Source organism: Manis javanica, chromosome 4 (genome assembly GCF_040802235.1).
Source record: "Manis javanica isolate MJ-LG chromosome 4, MJ_LKY, whole genome shotgun sequence".
Classification (NCBI taxonomy): Eukaryota; Metazoa; Chordata; class Mammalia; order Pholidota; family Manidae; genus Manis; species Manis javanica.
The window spans coordinates 138,616,603-138,638,851 of NC_133159.1; the positions used below are offsets into that span (position 1 = coordinate 138,616,603).

At 44.5% G+C, this 22,249-nt stretch overlaps 1 long non-coding RNA gene across 3 annotated transcripts in view; it reads right to left on the reverse strand.

Annotated features, from left to right (window-relative positions):
- Positions 1-3,425: 3,425 nt before the first annotated feature.
- The window catches only part of LOC108397813 (uncharacterized), a 43,690-nt gene continuing 24,866 nt past the window's right edge, over positions 3,426-22,249 (reverse strand). For 2 of the 3 annotated variants that reach the window (XR_012130574.1, XR_012130573.1), the window contains 3 exons: positions 18,376-18,453; positions 7,486-17,916; positions 3,426-5,942 (listed from right to left, as the gene is read on the reverse strand). This is a non-coding gene — a long non-coding RNA (uncharacterized lncRNA). The remainder of the gene's footprint in view (positions 5,943-7,485; positions 17,917-18,375; positions 18,454-22,249) is intronic. The other variant, XR_012130575.1, reaches the window with a different exon arrangement.

Below are 22,249 nucleotides of genomic sequence, written 5' to 3' on the forward strand. Positions count from 1 at the left end.
CAAGATTATTATAGGTTTTTTTCAAGTTGACCTTCTCATGTTAGGATGTTCCCTTCCATTCCTAGTTTACTAAGAATCATGAATAGATGTTACATTTTATCAAAATGTTTCTTTGTATCTGTTGAGATAATATATGGTTTTTATCCTTTATTGTGTCCATCTAGAATAATCCTTTATTCTGCAATGCTAAATTGCACTGATTCACTTTCAGATATTAATCCAACCCTGCATTTGTAGAATAAACCCAACTTGGTCATTCATAAATAAGCTTGGAAATATTTTGTTTAGAATTTTTACAGCTATGTTCATGAGTGAGATTGGCTTATAATTTTCCTTTCTCCAGATATTCTGGCTAGATTTTGTTGTCAAAGTCTTGCTGGCTTCACAAAATAAGTCAGGGGAATAATATCTCTTATTCCCAGGAGAGTTTGCAAGATTGGAATTATTTCTTTTGTAGGTGTTTGGCAGAATTTGCCATAAACTGCCTAGGACTGCAATTTTCTTTCTTAGAATATTCTGAATTTATATACTGAATATGTCTTATAGTTATATGAATATTCAGGCTTTCTATTTCTTCTTGTGTCAGTAGGTTGTGTCCATTTTATCTAATTTGCAACTTTATTGGCATGCAGTTCAGAGTATTTTCCTCTTGTCTTTTAACATCTGTGGAACCTATGGTGAGATTCCCGTTTTCACTAATGACATTCATTATTATGCCTTTTCTGTCTGTCTCTTACCTATCTTGCTTAGGGTTTACCAGTTGCATTCATTCATTCAGACACAACTTGTCACCTTGTTGATACTCTTTAGTGTGTGTTTATTTTCTACATTTCACTTAATTTCTGCCCTTAATTATTTTCTCCCTTCTATTTCCCTTGAATTTAATCTGTTATCCTTTGGCTAACATCTTGAGATGAAAGTATAACTTTTCGGCTTTCTTTTCTTTTTTCTTTTCTAATTAGCTCTCACTTTCCCTCTAAGCATATCTTTAGATAATCCCACAACTTTTTATATGTAGTAGTATTGTATTACTCAGTTCAAAATACTTAAAAATCCATTATGATTCTTTGTTAATTCATCTGTTAGAAGCATATTTCTTAATTTTCAAACATTTAGGATTTTCTGGTTATCTTTTTTTATATTGATTTCAGTTTGATTGCATTATGATCATAGAATAAATATTACCAGCAAAACTTCAGCTTTTTCGAAGTTTTTAAGATTTGCTTTACGGTCCAGAATATAGATAATTTTGTAAATGTTTAATATATGTTTAAAAAGGATACACTTTCTATAGCCCTTGGGCATAGTGTTTTACATATTTGCATTAGAGCAATTTTACTGATAATATTTTTCAAATCTTTATAAGAGTTTTTAAAAAATCCACAACTAGGAGTTGTGTTTTAAACCTTCCACTCCGATTATAGAATTTTCTATTTCTCCTTATAGCTCTTTAATTTTTCTTTTCCATATACTTAAGGCTGTCTTATTAGGTGAATACATGTTTGGAATTGTTATCTTCTTGGTGAATTGAACCTTTTATAGTCATGAAATGTCCCTATTTATCTCTAGTAATTCTTTTTACCGTGAAGTCTACTTTGAAAGATACTAATATTGTACCACCAATTTTCTTTTGGTTAGTGTTTCATGGTATAATTTTCCCCATATTTTTACTTCCAACCTTTCTGTATCTCTGTGTATCAGATATGCTTCTTGTAAAAATAATATTAAAATTAGATTCTTAGTCTAATCTAATAATTGAAGCTTTTACGATATTTATATTTTTTGTAATTACTGAGATACTTGCTTTTAAGCTACTATCTTACTATAAGTGTTTTCTACTCCTCCTGTTCCATGTTTTTTTTACCTCCCCTTCATTAAACACTTTCACGTTGATTAAGAATTTTCTTATTATCCATCCTCCATTAGCTCAGAAGTTATGAAGTCTTCTACAATTATTTTAAAAGTTATGCTAAAGATAAACAATATGAATCCTTGATTTATCAAAATCAAATGATAATTGGCATGTGTACTTGCTTCCCAGACAATACAAGAGCTTTAGAACACTTTTACTCTATTTGTCCTCTTCTGTTTTATAGGCTAATTGTCATGTTTTAATTTTCTCTCTATATTTATATCCCACCTGAGATAACTACTATTAATGGTCGGTTATGGATCCTTCATCTTTCTCCAGGCTCATACAAACACATACACAAGTATACAGGGATTTTTATCTTTGGTTTTTATAAAACTGAGGTTTACATTAGATACAATTTTGCTGAGACTTGCTTTATTTACATAAATATGATCACTTTTTTAAGGTCAATAGATGCAGATTTAATTCAGTTTTTATATAGCTACATATTATTCCATACTATGGATCTACCATGCTTTATCCAGTCATTCCCTTATTACAGACATAAAATTATCTGTAAGCTTTGTCATTACAAGCATTGCTATAACAAATAACTTCGTACACATGCCTTGACATATTAGTGCTTTTATTTCTATAGGATAGATGTCTAGATATGAGATTACTGGGTCATAGGTTAAGTGTATGTGATTTCTTTTTCTTAAGAAAACTATATCACAAAGAAATACCCTTTTAAAATAACAAAATAAAATACTGGGGACAAGACTTGGTCCCTATGAGGAAAGTTTAAAAAATTTTTAAATGCTATTGAAGGACAATAGCAATTGCAATCACATGTCATATTTTTACACAGAAAACTCAGATCTTAAAGGTGACACCCTCCCCAAATTAATTATATATGATTATCTTTCCATATTTAATATAATTACATATAAAATTAATTTATAAATTCAATGCAAATTAAATACAAATACTGATAATATGTTTTTTAACCAAATAGGCTGATTCTAAAAGCTCATATGGAAAAATAGACAAGCAAGGAGCCAGGAAAACTAGGTTCCTTTCAAATAGGTAGCCAGTAGTGCCAACTCCAGGTATTAAATAAACCATCCTTTTCCCGTCACATTGAAACACCACCTTTGACTTTAAGTTTCCATATATTTGGATTTATTTCTAGACTATATTCTCTTCTACTCACCTTTGGTCTATCCGTATGCTATAGTGTTTTAATTTAGTTTTTAATGTCTCACTATTCTTGCATAATTTGTCTGGCTATTCTGAAGCATTAATTCTTTATATTGCCTTAAAAATCACTTTCTCCTTCCCCCTTCAAAAACTATTGAAGTTAACTTTGGAATTATATTACATTTATAAATTAATTTTGGAAGACTTGATATCAGGTGTTCCCATTCCATTTTTATTTCTTCAGAATTGATTTTGGTAGTTGTTTAATGACTGAAAGAAATGGATACATAATAGAATACAGAATTCTAGCTTTTCTGTTAAACCCAGCTTGTCAATTATAATATTCATGTTCCATAAGTCTTTGCTTATATTTTAACTTTTTGACTTGTCAAATTCTTAAAGGGATATTTAAAAATCTCCCACCGTATGTAAACTTTTATCAAAATTTCTCATTGTTAGTAGGAATTTTTGCCTTATATGTTTACCTGCTCTATTATTTAGGACATAAAGACTAATGATTGTTAGTATTCATAAATAATATTTTCCTTATCATTACTTAATATGCCTCTTTGACCAATTTAATGTTTTTGATCTTGAATTCCACCTTATCTGATATTAATGTTGCCACTACTTAATTTTTCTCTTATCTCTTTATTTTCTCTCCTTTTCATCGTCTTACTCTAAGTATACTTTTATATGTGTGCTATTTTGTTTTATGCATTTATTCTGGCTGTCTCTTGATACAATAACTGATATTCTTGATTTTATTCCTAACAGTCTTCTTTTATGCTTGTTTTCATTTTACTTTTGACTAGTTATTTTCCCTTTCTCTCATTTTCTCTTAGTGAAATGAGTGATTCCCATTAACTCCTAGAAGAATTACATGAGAAAACTAACAGAAAAGGGAAAAGAATTCTTGAGGAGATACAGTTAGAGGATTAAAACATTTCTGGAACTAAAAAAAGGCAAATTAGAAATATATTGACTATTAAAAGGTAGATTGATCACTGTGGAAAACAGAATTAGTGGCTTGGAAGGTCAAGGAGTATAAACAGCTCACATCACAGGAGAAAAATGGAGGCAGAACCTCCTGCTGTCCTTTGCTGCGTACCACTGGGAATATGCCTGTCCTCCCTACTTTTGCCTGAATGCCTGAAATATCTGAGTTCATTGAAAGTTTCCCAAGATGGCCAAAGTGGATTCTTTAAATGCCTCTTTTCTTTGCTCCTGAGACTATTCATGCTTGTATGTAGAAGCTATTTCACACATTCCTCTTTAAGTCTTTTGTCCTCCCTAAAATTAGGGCACAGTTGCATTTCTAGTCTCTAATGTAGTAATCAATTTTGATACTTTGGACCTCAGAAGTGGGGAAGAAAAGGAGGGAGAGAGGATAAGAAGCCAAGTTATAACCACTATCCCCAAGAAGAGTGCAGAGAAGGGAAAAGTCATGGACCCAAGACCTACAGTGTGAGTCCGACTTTGCCAAGCACTGCCTCCTTGGGAGCCACTGTAGGTTCTCAAATTACAGGTTCTTTCTGAGAGACAATAAAATGTAATGAAAGAGCATTAGAGCTGGCATCAGCCCCATCCTGGGTTCTGGCCCTTCTTCCTACTGGCCTGGATGACTTCAGGCAAGCCACTTCACTTCTCTAGGTCTTGGTTTTTCCATCTGTTAAGGTGGATCATATTATTATTTCATCTTAACATCTGTTAAGGTGGGTTGTATAATATTTAATAATATTCTTATTTATATTTCCTGACCCTTCTCTCAGAGGATTCTGTATCCCACCCCTGCCATCAGATTGGGACATGTGATTTGGTTTGGTCCATGAAATGTGAGCAGAATTGACATGTATTTGTTCTGGGCAGGAGCTTTAAGAGCCAGCCCACTTCCCAATGCAGCTTGTTTTCCCTTGGCCAGAGTGGTGTTCCACAAGAGTCTGGGGCCCTGCAGAGGTACTTTTGAGTTGCTGTTGGAGTGGGGGTGGGGAGGTCTGTGAATTCATATTGATTAGGATTAAATCAAACTGTTTATTTTTTTAATCACAAAGTAACAATAGTCTAAGCAATATAAACATTTGTTTCTCTCCTATTTGTACTTCTTTTATGAAGTCCAGAAGTAGCCATCCTAGACCTGGTGTGGCGATGTCACAGATTATCAGGGATGTAGGCTCCCTCCAGCTCTCTGATCTGCCATTCCTAGGAGGTATTCTTTGTCTTCATGGTCCAACATGGCTGCTGGAGTTCCAGCTGTTGCACCTATGTTTCAGACAGTGGGATGTCTGTGAGGGAGTCCCCCTTCCTTTTAATAAGATTATGAGAAGTCACATACAACATTTCCATGTACTCTGGTTAACATGTAATCACATGACCATATCTAGCTAAAGCAAAGCTGGAAAATAGTCTTTTATTCTAGGCAGCAATATGCCTAGCTAAAAATAAGATTTCTATTAACTAAAGGGGAAGAGGGGAAAGAATGATGACATATATGGACAAGTGGTAGGCTCTGCTGCAGAGGTTGCTGAGACCATAAATCTCTTCCTTATTTTAACCAGTGCAGCCGACTTTTAACTGCTCTAAAAGTTGGGCTTACTGTAGGATTTGAACACAAGAACTCTACATTGTACAAAAGAAGAAGAATCAAAACCACTGGGCCAAAGCAAGTGTCCCTTGCTCATGGAACACGTGAACAGCAATAATACAGAGTTTTCAATGGACCTCCAACTCCTTTGTGGCCCTGGACCTGGAGCCCAGGAGAAGGCAGGGCCCAGATTCTTGGCCTCCATCTCCTTGAGAACATATTGTAAGGAAGCCCAGACCTGTAGGTAGGTCCTCTGTGAGGTGACTTCAAACCTTGTGAGCCAGGAACGAAAAGCCAAGCCAAGACCTAGAAGATAAATGGCAGCAGTGTGTGTTAGTTAGGGTGGGCTAAGTTGCAGAACAAATAGATGCAAAACATTTAGTCACTGAATCAAGAAAAGGCTTACTTCTGCTCATGTAAAGGTCCAGGGTAAGGCTTTAGGTTGGTGGTGGCCTTCACCAAGCTGTGGGGTCTGTTGACTAGTGTGAGGCCAAAGGAACAAGGATTTCAAAAAAATATACTGTATTATGGAATGGTATTCTGAACCATTTTCAGAGAAATCTAGGCTTTTTTTTTTTGCCTTCCACCTCTTCTTGTAGGTAACCATTCAAAAAATGTTTGGTTATTCTCCCAGTTTTAAAAACTGTGTGTGTGTGCACATGCATACATTCTTCCTCATTTCTTGGATAAATGGGAGTTTGTGAAATACACTTTTCTCTACACTACTTTTTTCACTTATCATTGTATCTGGGAGGTCACCCCAAAGCTGTGTATCAAAGTACTCCTCAGCCTTTTTTGTAGGTGCATAGAACTCCATTGTGGGGCTCAACCAGCCTCCAGCTGATGGACATTTGGGTTGTTCCAGCCTTTCACTGTTATAGATTGTGCTGTAATAAATAGCTTTGTGTGCATGATTTTTATATTTTTGCCACTGTGGTTTTGGAGTAGATTTCCAGAAGAAGGATTGCTGGGTGAAAGGGTAATTCCATGTGTAATTTGACTAGACACCACCAAATTCCCTCCAATAGGAGTTACACTGTTTTGCATTCCTGCCAGTGATATATAAGCACACCAGGAACAAACATTTCTCTCCCAACTTTAAGTTTTACAGATAAAAGAACAGAAGTAGAGGGGCACTGAATAATTTGTCCAGGTCATAGAGCTATTAAGTAACAGAGCTAGAACCTGGACCCAGCCAAGAAATGTTTCCTTGTAGATACGATGTATGGCAACACCCTTGGAGGACCTCACAATCCACCCTTCTGAGAGAGGGGTTAGAGAGGTGTAACCCATCCATAATCAGTGTCCCGGCCTCCTGTGACTGCCTCAGTCTCCGAAAGTCAACACTCCAGTCCCGGAAATGCTCTGTAGTTCCCACCTGTAAGGCTGCACCTCTGGGACCTCACAGGTTGTGCTGTCATCCCATCGGGGTGACCTCTTAGGAGCAGCGTTTCCTCCCATGGCCCATGAGTCATCACTGAGCAGACACCAGACTGGAGCTGATGCTTCTTTCTTCCCCTAATTAGAGCATTTATTTTCATGCAAAAGTGTGGCAGATACATGACCAGGAGGAACAAATGTGCCTAGTTACCAACTGCTTCTCTGGAAGCAAAGTATTTGAAGGGACACTTGAAAGTTTTAGTTTTATAATAAAATGACTTGCATTCTTCATGCTTTGAAAGAGAAATAATACCACTAAGGTGAAGGCAAAAGGGAGGGGCAGAAAGTGCCACATGCCAGAGCCCAGCACGTTCTTCATACCAGCAACCTTCACACCACGGATTACTACCGCCTTTTCTCAGGGGAGGGAATCAGGCTCAGAAAGGTTAAATGAGTTGCTGAAACTCACCCAGATGGCAAATGGCAGAGGTTCCTCACATTGAGCTTCTCTGACACAAAGGCCTGTGTTTTTTTTCCAGTGCATTCACTCCCTCTCCAGTAGAAGAGATCCAGGCTATACATAGGAAACTTCCAGAATTGCTGCATTCAGGGACCACAGCCCCTACTCCTTGGGAAACTGTCGGTAGCCTGCCTCCAGGCCCACTCACTTCCTGGTCCACCGCACTCCCCTGCTAGGAGGTGGCATCTGGCCCCACGGCTATTATCAGTTGGGTTGTGTTCAGCTGCAAATAGCAGAGATCTCAGCCAGCCAGGCTTAGATGAGAAGGTGAATTTCTTGTCTGATGAAACTTTGAGGCAGGATGGGCTTTAGCAACTTATGTCAGAACTAGTACTCATTCTTTTTCCCAGGTCCTTCTGCTCTGCCTCTCACTGGGTCAGTCTTCCTGTAATCCTGGCTCCTCTCCATAGTTGCAGAATGGCTGCCAACAACTTCTAGGTTCTCCACGTTCAGGGAGAAAGAGGAGGTTTCTTCCAGAGTGCTCTTGAAAGGGCCAGAAAATGTTAAAACTTGTCTTTAGTTTCATTGCCTCAAACAGGGTCAAATGTCTACTTCAGAACCGGTTATACGGCTGGAGGATGGGCAGTGTTATTGGCTTTGGCTTAGACTTGAACTTTATACCCCATTGCTAGTGCAGGGGTGGAGTTATTGGGAGGCACAGGTACACGCACATAAGTTAGGGTAGCCACCATGACAATGGAGTACGAATATTGGACAAGCAACTCCCATGTCTACCACAACTTCGAAATTCGTACTTGCATCCTGACCTCCGAGTTCCAAACTATTAAATCCAACTGCCTACTCAGTATCTCCACTTGAATGCTTAATATGCACCTCAAGGGTAACATGAGCAAAACAGATCTCTTGATTCATTTCCCTGCCCACCTGTTCCTTGCTCAGTCTTCTCCATCTCGGTAAATGGCAACAATCATTCTCCCAGTTGCTTAATCCCAAAATCCATTCATCTCTTACCACTCTCCTCTTCACATGCTGGGCCCTAGCCACACGAGCATTCTTTTGCTTCCTAGAATTGTTCCCACCTCAGGACCTTTGCACTTGCTTTTCCATCTGCCTAGACTCATAACTTCACATGGTGAGCTGCTGCTTGTCATTCAGGCCTTTATCCAAACATCACCTTTCCTAGCCACCCTGTCCAAATTAGGAACCCCCCACCCCATCTCCCACCTGTCATTTTCTAACACATCACCCTGTTTTGGCTTCTTCTTTGAACTTATCACTATGTGAAATGGTCTTGCCCATTCATTTTGTTTGCTTGTTTATTGTCTGTGCTTTCTCTAGAATGAGAGATGCATGCCTACAAAGACTTTGTCTGTCTTGTTCACTTCTGTGTCCAGTAGGCACAAATATCACTCTATGTGCTATCTATGTAAATATGCATGTGAATGCTCTCCCTGGAGTTGTGCAACATAGCACAGCCCCAACTGTATTCCAAAGCCTAGAATGTGTCTGGTACATGGTAAACACTCAAGAAGTGTAGATGGAGAAATGGATGGGTGCACAGGTGGGTGGATAGAAGGATGGGTGGAGAGATGAGTGTGTGGATGGATGGATGATGGACAGATGGGTTGGTGAATGGAGGATGGATGGATGGATGGGGTCCTTCAGTATAAAGATTATCTGGCCAATAAGCTCTGATGGGGACAGAGCTGTTCTCTGGAATCCGGAGAATATTGTCTTCCCTTTACTATTTAATTTCTCAGTTAGGTTGGAAAAAAAAAAAAGAGTGCTAGCTTTGAAACCCCTAATGATTTTAATTATCTATTCCTGTAATCTCATGTGATTACCAATCCACTAGTGCGTTCTGAGCCAGACACCATACCCCACCCCAGCCTGCCCCAGGTAGGCCACTTGAGCTCACGACTCTGTTGAAGAAATAACATCTTAGACTGAAATAATAACTATTACTGTAATAACTAAGATCTGTTCAGAATTTTACAGGCTATGAACTGTTATTTGCATAGCTTATCTCAGTTATTCATTACAAGTCTTGTGCTGTTATTATTATCATGTCACTGAGGCTGTAACAATAATATATAATAATATTATCATGTCATTAATATGCCACATGCACATGACTATTACCATGTCACTTGGTGCATGAGCCAATGCCCCCTCTGTACCTGTGGCAGACATCATTAACCAATTAAGGCATTCCTTCTCATTTAGCCCAGTCCCAACCCCAGAATCCCCAATATGGTGAAGCTGGCAGTCACTTGCAATCAATCAGAAAGCATTTGCCCACCATGCCAGTCTATGTCCCTCATTCTGCATATGTGGAAACTGGGGACTAGAGAAGTTCCCCAATGAGTTAGTGGCAAAACCACTCCTGGAGCCCTGGGCTCTGGGTCCACCTGTCAGAGGTCTTCCTGCTGGCCCCTGCACGTGGTTCTGACCCAACTGGGCATTGGGTTTTTAAAGGTCCCCAGGAGATTCTGAATTATAGCCAAGGTAGAAAACTACTGAAGTTTTCCCCTCTATAACAGTATATATATTATTTTCCTGATGTTAGGAATTACCTGGAACCACTTGTTAAATGTATAATGTGCATTTGCAAATGTACAGGTGTCTCCTCTGGAGACTGATTCAGAGGGTCTGGCCCGGAGTCCGGAATGTGCATTTTCAGTGAGTATCCTGGGTGATTCTGATCATCTGGGGAAGGTGGACCATGCAACTCTGGACAGGCTCAGCTGGGATTCTCCTGGGAAAACTCAAGAATGAAGCAAGTCAACTAATGAGCACCAGGAGGCAAGGAGTGATCCGGGCTTTGTCTCATTAAGCAGCTGCAAAGACATCTACCCATTTATCATGCAGTTGTCTTTCTTTTTAAATTTCCAGTCTAGATTATTACATAATCCATCTCAAGAATTTTTAATAATATCACCCTCATGCCTGGCTTATGTAGAAAAAGGGACAGCAGGGAGAGAGATGAAGTAGAACACAGAGGTAAGAATGAGATGAAAACTGTCTATTTTAGACGAGCAATTTTCCCTCATGTTCTGTTCTCTTGTTTGGTTGTCCTTCTGAGAGCTCAAGGGCCTTTCAAAGTAGAAAAAATCCGAGGGCTGTTCTTGAGGGAGACAATTAGCCTTGGGTGTCTGGAACTGTGGGTAAGAGTCGCTGGGAGCAGGGAGGAACCAAGTGTCCAGTGCCAAGCTGCAAGCCAGGAGACTCCATCCCACGCCATCTGCACCCGAGAGGGGCTGGACAAAGTTGGAGGGCTCAGGTTTCACCATGGGTCAGACACCAGCTGGGTCCCTTTCACCCACATGAAAATCCTGCAAAGTTGGCTAATATCTCCATTTTATAGACGAGTAAACCGAGGTACAGAGAAATTATGTTGTCCTTGGCTTAATCTACGAACTTCTCATTCCAGAAGGGAAAAACAGCATTTAACCCAATTCCCCATCCTACCAGGAAGATCCAGGTGCCCAGGAATAGCAGGGTGAGAATAGGCGTGGCACTTTAAAAATGGAAACTAATGGCATGTTTTCCAATCATACATATTAAGAAAGAAGTAGCCTGGAGAATTACAAATAGCAGACTCATCACCTAAATTTATTTGTCTTCGAGCTAATGCTAAAGTGGGTGGCAAATCCAGAGCGTGAAAGAAATGGGCCTGGAATTAAGAGCAGGCCACAAATATGCACCAAAAGTCTTAAAACTGTGCACACCCTCTGACCCAGCAATTCCACCTCTAGGAATTTATCCTCCCAAAATAGCTGAGTAAGTGGGCCAAGAAGTATTTGCAAGGCACTGTCGTTTACACTTTTGAAAAACTGAAAACAGCATAACTGTCCAGCAAGACTTAATAAATTACAACACAGGCACGTAGGCACATACCATATAACCATGAAAAATAGGGATGTGGACATATGTCTCTTAACAGAGACAGCAGTTAGTCATGCATTTGCTGAGTGAGAAAAAAGCCTCTGTTGGAATAGCATATATGATATGATTGTGGATGTGTTAAAACAGATAAATAATATTCCAGTAGTAGTAAGTGAGGTACATACATCACGTACACATCAAAACTTTGGCAGCAGATTATTGGATCATTATCTTTGTGTAGTAGGATTAGAGATCATTTTTATTTGCCTTTTTCCCCACTTATCTCAAAAGGCTGTACATTTATACCTTGCTCTATTTTTTTTCCAGTTTTATTGACGTATAACTAACTTACAGCATTGTATTAAGTAATGACTTACTGGCATACATTGTGAAATTATTAGAATACATTTAGTTAATATCCCTCATTTCGGGCACAAAAAAAAACAGTTTTTTCATTGTGAAGAGAAATCAGGATTTATTCTCTTAACTTTCCTATATATCTTACAAATATTATGTTGTAACTATTTATCCTATAACTGGAAGTTTGTACCTTTTGACCCCCTTCCTCCAAGTCTCCCACCTCCCACCCCTACCCTCTGGTAACCACAGTTCTGATCTCTATATTTATATGAGTTTAGGTTATTTGTTTATTTGTGGTTTTCTTAGATTCCACATATAAGTGAGATCATAAAGCATTTGTCTTTCTCTGACTTATTTCATTTAACAAAATGCCCTCAAGTTCCATCCAAATGGCAGGATTTCCTTCTTTTTCTATTTTTATGGTTGAAATAATATGCCATTGTGCACATGTACCACAACTGTTTTATCCATTCATCCGTGGATGGACACTTAGGTTGTTTCCGGATTTTTTTTTCCCCTCACCTGTTTTTTTTTTTTTCCCTAATTTTTCTTCTTCAGGGAATATGTTTCACTTGCATAATGAAATGAACATTTAAAAAGGAAAATGCTTTCAAAGAAAAATGCTCCCAACATCCTTCATGACTGATCCTTGTCAGTGGTTTCTCCAGGTCTTTTAATGCCACCAGTGAAAGTGAGATGGGGACAGTCCTGGGAGTGGGAAGGGGTGATGTGACATCAGTGTCAGGGGTCCAGGCCAGAATGTGAGCAGGGCGGCATGGGGAATTCATTAACAGCCCTGAGCCCACCCCACAGTTACACCCAGCTTACCAGCTACACGGTGCATTGCATCACACTCTTTAAGCTGGTCCTGGCCAGCTGCTGGCATGTGGAGTTCAGCTCTTGCCATGCCCCCTGTGCCCCCTGTCCTCTGCCATGTATCTCTGTGGGTCAGCTGCTTTATACAGGGGCTGAGAAGCCTCTCGGGAAGAAACACATAAACCTTGAGCCACATACACAGCTCGGGGTCATTCATACGGAGGATGTTTGGAAGCTGACTTGGGGATGATGGGTGGGGTGGAGGATGGGGTTCCCCAAGAAGAATTCGTGAAGCGTGGAGGAGCCTTCAGCCTGGGAGCCCCACTCAGAAACAGGCCTCGGGGGTGCTGGTGAGGATGGTCGTGGCAGCTGCTCTAGCGGCTGCTGTCCTGTAAAACTGCAGAGGTTTTTGCTGGGGTGAACAGGCAGAGGTTCTCCAGACTGTGGGGCCCCTCAGGGAAACCCATGTGGAGGCCGCAGCCAGCAGAGGTAACTCCGAGGAAGTGGTCTTGGCCCAGCACAAGGGGTGAGGAGGCCGGGCAGGGTGGCCTAGCATGAACGTGTGGGGCCTTCTCTCCATGGTGGTGTGTTACAGCAGTTTTAGTTTCCTGTTGTTAATAAGCTTGGTAGATTAACAGAACACAGACTTATCCCTTCGTAGTTCTAGAGGTCAGAAGTCCTAAAAGTGAAGAGCTGGCAGGGCTCATTCTTTCTGCAGGCTCCGGGGGGGAAGCTGTCTGCTGCCTTTTCCAGCTCCCAGAGGCTGCTTGCAGGCCTTGGCTCGGGGGCCCTTCCTGGAGTCACTCGGACCCCTGCCTCCCCTCCTCTGCTCTTGTCATGGCACTGCCTTCGCCGCCTCTGACCCTTCTGCCTCCCTTATGTAAGGCCCTTTGTGATCACACTGGGCTCACCGAGTAACCCAGGAGAATCTCCCCGCCTCGGGTCTTTGACTGAATCACACCCGCAAGTTCTCTTTTGCCAAGTTAAGGTGTAACATGTTCCCAGGTTGTGGAGATTAGGGTGTGGACATCTTTCGGGGGCCTGGAGAGCAGGCAGGACATCTCCTTGGGGGCTCTCAAAAAGCTTTGTGGGATTAGCCCTGGGGGAGTAGAAGAAGAGTGTGGACTTAGTAGGCTTTGGGCATAAATATTAAGTGGTTATTCAAACTCACAGGTTAGTGAAGCTTAGGAACACTTACAGTTCAACACAAATGGGGAAACTGAGGCCCAAAGGGACCTAAGGTTCGGTCCAGAGCTGCAGGGCTAGTTCTCCAGCCTTTCTCCAACATGTCTGTTTCACTCAACTGACATTAGAAAAAGTGGGTATCGTGTTTTGTTGCTGCTGTTTAAGGCAGAGAATAAAATCTACCAGGTGTTTTCAGGGAAGGAGGTTGCTTTGTGCGGGGAGGGCGTAGGTGGGCGGGGCTGGGGCCGCTGCCTGAGTCACCTGCCTACTCCCTGGGCCTCTGCGCTCTTTGAAAGGTTCTCCCCTCACTGGGGAGGGTGGAGAGGGGCCAGGTGCTTCCTGAGCATGGCTGGCTGCCCTGAAGCTGTTGGTCATCCTTTGGAATATTTCCACAAAAAGGAAGCTTTTCCTCCTGCCTCGGATTTGGACTGTGGAGTGGGCCCCAGGGATAAAGGGAAAATACATGTGGCCCACCCAGTACGAAGACATTTCTCTCTATATTGTTGATCCTCTGAAGAACCCCCATGTTTGCGTGCCTGCGTGGTGAGTGGAAGGGGGACCAGACTGTAGGTGACCCTTGAACAACACAGGTTTGAACCGTGCAGGTCCATTTATGCGCAGTTTTTTCTTTTTTTATTAAAGTATCATTGATACACAATCTTATGAAGGTTTCATAGGAGCAACATTGTGGTTACATTCACCCACATTATCAAGTCCCCCGGACACACCCCATTGCAGTCACTGTGCATCAGCGTAGTCAGATGCTATACAATCCTACTTGTCTTCTCTGTGCTGTACTCCCTTCCCCGTGTCCCCCCTACATTATGTGTGCCGATCAGAATGCCTCTTAATCCCCTTCTCCCTCCCTCCCCACCCAGCCTCCCCCACCTGTCCCCTTCGGTAACCACTAGTCCCTTCTTGGAGTCTGTGAGTCTGCTGCTGTTTTGTTCCTTCAGTTTTGCTTTGTTGTTATATATGCAGAGTGTTTTTCAATACATATATTGGAAGAGTTTTTGGAGATTTGTGACAGTTGGAGAAAACCTTTCCTCTAGCTTTATTGTGAGAATACAGTAAATAATACATGTAACACACAAAATAGTGTTAACTGACTGTTTTTGTTTTAAGTAACAGCAGTTACAGTAGTCGCTCTCAGGAGTTAAATTTTGGGAAATCGAAAGTTATATATGGATTTTCAATTGCACAGGGGGCGGGTATCAGTGCCCCTAACCTTTGTGTTGTTCAAGGGTCAACTGTATATGCTTTAATTTTTTCTTTCTACTTGAGTCAGCCAGTTTCTCCACATACTAGTCAAAAAGAACCACTGACATCAAAACCACTGGGTTTTAGTCCCGCCTCTGCTTCTCTCCCAGTATATGACTTGAGATATGACATTTGACTTCTCGGGGCCTCAATTTACCCATCTGTGGAATCAAGGGTCAGACTAAATCCTTTCCAAGGTGTCTTCTAGTATCCATGTAGCTTATGCTTGAATGCTTATGGCAACCTCCCCGCTGGTCTCCCCACTTCCTTCTTGGACTCCTGGGGTCTCAGTCCACCTGGTCACTAGACTCCCCAATGCCCCGGACCTCCCCACCATGGAGTTTTGCCCTCCACCATGCCCTGGTGGCCAGCCTGGTGCCGGGTCCTCAGCAGGCTAAGCTCCATGAACATGTAGGGAATGACTCAGAGGAAGAAGCCCAGGCAAAGGGGCCAGCGTCACCCTCACTGTGCATGGGGGAAACCCTTCGTCTGGCTCCGTCCTGCAGGAGGAGTATAGAATCCCAGGAAACCGGTTGTTAAGGAGCCAGCCCCCGGCTACCAAGTTAGATAATGAGCACTTGGGTTTTTCCACCCATGTTTACCTTGTGTTAAGTACATGAAAATGAAGTCATTTCTTCGCCCATCCAGCTGCCATAGCTGAGGGGTCTCTCCGGGCCGCCTTAGGGGCTCCAGCTCTCCCCACTGGCCACCCAGCCCTCATTAGCAGCGTGGGCCTTGGCGCGGGTGCCAGGGCCAGTCAGTGCTGCAGCATAGCTCTCTCCTGCCCGCTGTTCTCCCCTCCCCCTCCCACATTCATCCCTCACCAGGAAAGCTGCAATGATGTCTAGTTTGCCCTCCTGCCGCCAGCTTGTCTCCTCCAACCCTTTACCCCACATCAAGAGGGAGCTTTCTAAAGGCATCCTGCCCCAAACCCTTGGCTCATTTTGTGAGAAGAGAAATCTTAGGGTGACCCCAGGCTCTGGAGACCTGCCTCCCACTAGTTCCCACCAGACCCCAGAACTCCACACCATTGCCCTTCAGCTGGCTGGAGCTTCTTCCATGTTCTTGAAGGTGTAGAAACCTTTCCCAAGATCTTCACCCTTTGGGACCTCTATTCCCTTCTCCCTAATTCCTCCTCAGCCTCAGGGAGGCCCTCAGAACCAGCTCTGCCCACTCCACCCCCACCCTGTTCCCTTCTATATGCCCTCATTATATCCCACTTAGAAGAGGAAAGTCAGCAACATTCAGAGACTGTCAGAGGCTGCAACATTTGCAAGACTCTGAAAAGGCCCTGAGAATTGCTAATCACCTTAGGAGAGGTGCAGGCAGTGGAAAGAAGGGTAAGAACTAGGGTTGGGAAGTAGGTGAGGATTCCAGAAAGGCAAAGGGGAGGAGCCAGAGATTGCAAGAGAGGCCAGCAGGGGCCTCTCTGGGTCAAGGCAGAGAGAATCCACCTCTCATTGATTCTGAGCACCTCTCCCAGCCCCTACCTCCCTACCATCCTGCCTAGCTTTGGGACAGGGCCTTGAGCACTTCAACAAAGCCTTAGCAGCTGCCTCCAGCATTCCCAGGGTGCAGTGTGCATTGCACCAGTGAGGATGGGTGAGGCAGGGCAGGGAGGGGTAAGCAGCCCCTTGGTCAGGAGACAGGCACGGTGGACCAGCAGGCAGTCACACAGCCCTGGAGAATGGTCAGATCCGGGCCTCAGGAAGGAGCCAAGGACTGGGGAGGTGGCCCCGGGAACAAAGGCAGAAACGAGGGCTCCTCTTCCACTCCTGATGGTGAGGGCAGATTTGCAGTGCCCACCTTGGCCCTTGGCTGGTTTCCTCTGAAGCAGCCCCAGTAAGCTCAGCTGGAAGGGTGTCCTGTTCAGGGAACTGGCTTCCACTGGAAGGACGTGAAGCCCGAAGGCCTGGAGCTTGTAGCCTGGCTCCCAGTCCAGCAGCCCCCAGGAAGCAGCAGCCCTTATTTTTCAGTGTATCTGCCCCATGCGCAGACCGCATGCAGCAGAGCACCCGTACCGCTGTGGGGGAGGGAGGGGCCGGCCGAGGGGCAACAGGCTCTGTTGAGCAAATGCTGTGCCAGGCTCCTAGCTGCGGGCGGCTGTTACAGGGGGAACAAGCCCCTCTCCCCACCTTGCCCAGTGCAGGACACAAACACAAACACAAGAATCTTTGAGTCTGATTGAGATGCAAGCTCAGCCAAGGACACAGTCAGCCCTGTGGTGGGTGCTCCACAAAGAGATGGCAGCAAGGCCAGCTGATGCCCTTCCTCCCCACATGCCCAGGGCAGGGCACCGCAGCTCCCATTTTACATGCTTGTACATCGAGTACACATTTGTGGCCAGTACTTTAACCACAGTGAACCTCAGTTTCGGCTTCTGTTGAATGGGTTCATTGATAACCTATGCAATAAAGCCTTTGTGAGACTGAATGAGGGAATACAGGTGACAGGACTTTGTTCATAATAGGTATCAAATCTTAGCTTCCTAAGAACAGGGAACCATCTTAGTGGTGAAGCAGGTGATAGGTGGGAGCAGGCCTCTTTGGCAGTTAGGACCCCAATATGGAAAGAGCAGACCGAGTTCTCTGGGGCTAACCTTCAGGATGCCAGGCCACCAGCTGTTACCTTCCTCTGACCCCTGCCCACCCTTCCAGGCTCATGACAGGCCAAGCCACCCGGTGTCTCCCATCTCCTGTTGCTCACAGTTCATGTGGGCTCTGGGCTCATCGTGCTGGCCTGCCCCAGCCTTGCCCATTCTGGTGTAGGAGAGCTAATCCAGTCCTGGACCCCCTGAGGCAGGTGGAGGTGGGTGGCAAAGCCTCACTGCATCCTGTCCTGGACTCCCTCTCCTGGTCCCAACTCGCCGTGGTGGCCGCTTCCCGCCAGGCTGGGCCAGCAGTGCACTGCCTATAAATAGAAGAGTGAGATTCCTCGTGGCCCAGTGAATGGCACTGACATCCTGCCCCCGCCTGACTGAGCCCTGAGTCACAGGCCCCACCGGAGGCCCACCCGGAGGACCAGGCCCGCACCCCTGACATGGCCTCAGAGGAAACGCTGGGGCTGCGGAGAGACCCTGGGGAGGCTGAGAGAGGTTTAGAAACGGGGCTGGCATTTCCTCCTTGTGAGGCTGGAGGAAGAGGAAGTGAGTGTGCTGGGGGCTCACGTGTGCATGTGCACGGGTGTGTGCCAGGCTGAGGTGCCTGCGTGCTCCATCCATGAGTGTGATGGGAGGGAGACTCCCTGCCAGCCTCATCCGTGAAGCACTCTTCTCCTGGCTTTGCTAATTGCAAAGCCGAACCCAAGTCACCCAGAGGCGGACACACCCATAAGGGCTCAGGAAATTGACGGGAAGGCTGGAAAACAGACCTGGGCATGGGCTCGAACCAAGACAGCTCCAGAGGGCCAAGCGGCAAGCAGGGCAGGAATGCGTGACTCTTCATTCCCCTGCCAAAGAGTCAGAGATAGAGAGATTCTGACAAGTTTTGCTGAGGCCTCATGTCCACCCTGTGACTTGGTAGGGCAGAAGAAGCCTGGGCAGGCTCTCTCCAGAGGGGAAGAGGTAAACCCCCTAAAGAAATCAAGGGCCTGTTAGGAAGGGGTGCAGTTTTGTGGCCCAGGCCCCACAAATGCCCTCTAAATTCTCAGCTTGAGCGTCATGTGCTCTGAGAGGCCCACCAACCACCCCATCCATAGGGCTCTCCCCACTCACCCCTCGATATTTTCTGTCCCAACTCCAGTTGTCTCTTTTATAGCCCAGGTCAGTCTAATTTGTGGAAAGAACCTGATGCCCTCTGTGAGGACAAAGGCCCCGTCCGTGTGTGTTCACCATGGTGTGCCCAGTATGCACTTGTTAGATGAAGGAATGAGCAGCCTGTGTGTTCGGGGGCACACACTCTTGTACACAGACTCAGTTGCACATCCAGTCACCTACTCACATATACACACTTTTCCACACACAACAGTCCTCTTCAATTATTTAAGAGGCTTGAGAATCACCTCCCTCCCTGTCACCTCCAAATCTCTCTGCCACCTGGGTGCCACTGGGGCAAGAAATCCCAGCTGTGGAGTTGAATTCCCTGCAGTTTTGACCCATGAGCTCCTCCTAGGAAAAGTGAGACATTCTCTTGATTCATACATAGGCATCCAGTGATTTCTCTGTCCAGAGAAACTGAAGTTAAAAAGCTTGCTCCTGCCCCACTGGATGATCTCACTGGTTCCCTGTTGTCCACAAACTGATGTCCCACCTCTGTTGTATGGATTTTCAGCACAGGCCAAAGCTTGGAGCCAAAGGCACTTCTGCACTTCCCCAGACACTCACTCTCTTTTATACCTCCGTGCTGCGCACAGGTTCCTTCACCCACACCCTACTTTGCTCCTCTTGCAAAGTCCTAGTTTAAGACCCATTCAAATATCATCTCCTTGCAAGACTGTGAGCCACATGAACAGTCTAATTTGTCTTGAATTCTCCAAAAGCACAAGTGCACAGAACCATGAGCTTGGCCAAGTCCTTAAAGACCCGAGTAGTTTGCAGTCTAGAGGTGGCTGGAATGTGTGGGGCATTTTTTGGTTGCCACAGTGACAGGGGTTGCTGCTGACTTTAGTGGGCAGGGGGCCAGGAATGCTAGCTAGGAAGAATTGTCCATCCCAAAGGTCGATAGCACATTGAAAAACACTGAGCCATCTCTTTTTGGTTGGGGAACCCAAGGCCCAGGGAGAGAAAGCATCTTGTTAAGGTCACACAGCACATTGGGCACCAAAATGGTTGGTACCCACTCCCTTGGGAGGGGGCACTCCTGGATGGTGGGCCTGAGAGTGGCCCTCTGACCCTCCAGGTCCTCAGATCCTAGCCTGGCCACATTCCTAGCACCAGGGATGTTGTGGGAATTGTGTCAGGGAGTGCCCCAAAGCGCTCAACAGCTGCTGCATCTTCTCCTGCCTGTGCTGGTGGTCACGTGGCCTTGCGTGGCTGAGGATGCACCTGGAATGTGGAGTCAGCGTCCCCGACAGAGGGGAGAGCTGGGCTTGTGGGCTGGGTCCAGAGTTCTACAGTTATCATGTCCGGCTCCGTGAGCATCTCTGAACACCGAGGAAGCCACCCTTTAGATCAGAGCCTGAGCACCAGCGACTGCAAAACTCCAGGGCTCAGCCTGGCCATGGGAGGCGGAGAGGGAGAGGCAAGACCAGCATCCCCCAAACCAGCCCCCAGCCCTGCACTAGGAAGGCATGGTTCTCCTTCCCCCAGTCTCCCACACTCGGCACAGGCTACCATGGAACCCTACCACGGGCTGGAGGGACTTCCTAAAAATGGAAAATTATACACAAAACCAGAGGCAATAATGTAGCAATTCCCCTGTACTGCAATCACCCAGCCACTCAGTCACAGACCCATGGCCCAGCCTGCCTCTGCCACACCTGCGCCCCTATCCGCACACTTCCTCCTGTATTATTTTGAAGCAGATCCCAGGCATGACATCATTTCATCCATAAATATGTCAGCATGTATCTCTAAAAGGACTCTTCCTTACAAACTAACAAAACTATAATCAGAACACCATCCTCACGCCAGAAAAAATTAATAAATCCTAATGTTATCAAGAGCCAATGTACAAATTTCCAATGATCACATAATTGCTTTTTTACAGTTTGTTTAAATTTTGATCCAAATAAGGTCTATACACTGCAACTGGTCAGTAAGTCTTTTGAGTTTCTGGGTCTGAGTTTTTTTGTTTTGTTTTTATTTATTCATTAGTAGAAAACTAGCTGGTTGGTTGGTGTTTTGCTCCAGTTGGACTTTGCTGATTGCTGTTCTGTGGCATAGCTGAACATGTTCCTCTACCCTCTGTCCTGTAAATTGGTAGTTAGGAGCAGAGGCTTGAACAGCTTCAACTCTGATTTTTTTTTGGCAAGACTATATCATTAGGTGGTGTTGAGTTCTTCTATCAGGAGGAACATGGTGTCTGATTCTTTTTTGTGATGTTAGCAGCCATTCAAACAACAATTTGTTAGGGACTGCAAAGTGTTATATCTCATTCCTTCTTCATTTATTAGCTAGACTCTGCCTATAGAAAAATGTATACTGTTTTCTATTATTTGATTACATAGTGATTGATTACATATGATCACATACAAAGTTTATGTACTCCATCAGTGGACCCTGGCACAAGTGGACCAGAGAGGGCAGGTCCCTCTCTAAAGGACACACAGTAAGTTGGGAGCAGGTCTAGAATTTCAACTTGGAGGCGTGGTGGAGCAGAGAGGGCTTGGGTCCGGGAATCAGAGGCGTGGACGTGAGTCTAGGGACTGCCATCTGTGAGCAGTGGGCGCTTGGGCACATCATGTGGCCCTGATGCTCTCTATGATGTGGGGATAACCCCCCCTTCCTCATACAGCTCAAGGTCATCAACCTTTCATCCCCTTGGTAAGAAGGAACTTGTAGAAGCCCAGCCTGACCTTGCAATGTGGGGAATGTTCACAAGCCAACACTCAGCACATGCTGCCCACGGCCTCCCACTTTAATTTCCTGTGGCAGCTTCAGGGACCCTCCTTTCCTTCCCAAAGGAAGGTGACTGAGGAGTTTCTCAGAAAGCTCAGGCCTCTCTCAGCAAGGTGGTGAGCTCAGGACCGGCCACATCATGTGAGACCTTTTCCTCAAAAATGATTATGAATGTCAAGACAGCAACAGCAGAGCATCCGACTAAAGCACAGGGCCTTCTGCACACCGGCCCTGTGTGACTGCGCAGGCCACAGGCCCACAGAACTGGCCGGGCAGAGCTCTGTCCCAGCAGCACATGGACTCCTCTCACCCTATTCAACAAAATTTGAGTGTGTAAGTTGGGACCTGGTGGCCATAACCAAGCAAACCCCAATCCAGCTTCAGTTAAAAGGGGGTGTTTACAGTGAACATTATTGAACAAAGTCATATAAATGCTGTTTCATGTCTTTGAATCTTTTGAGGCAAGATGTGGACAAAGCAGTTAAAAGTTGATTGTGGAGCAGAAGAAAACATGCTTGTCAGGAACACAATGTAAAAAACTTAATGCTGGCCAAGGTGGCATTTAAACAGGAGGAGGAGGTAGTAGGGACATCGTATCTGTTCTTGTCTCACAAAAAAAAATGCCTAAAGTTGAACATAAGAAACAGACATTTAAATATAGGTAATCAGTAGATACATACTAGATGTAAATTCAAAAGTTGAGAGGAAGGAGATAGGAGTATAAGTGAGCCAACTTCTCACCAACCT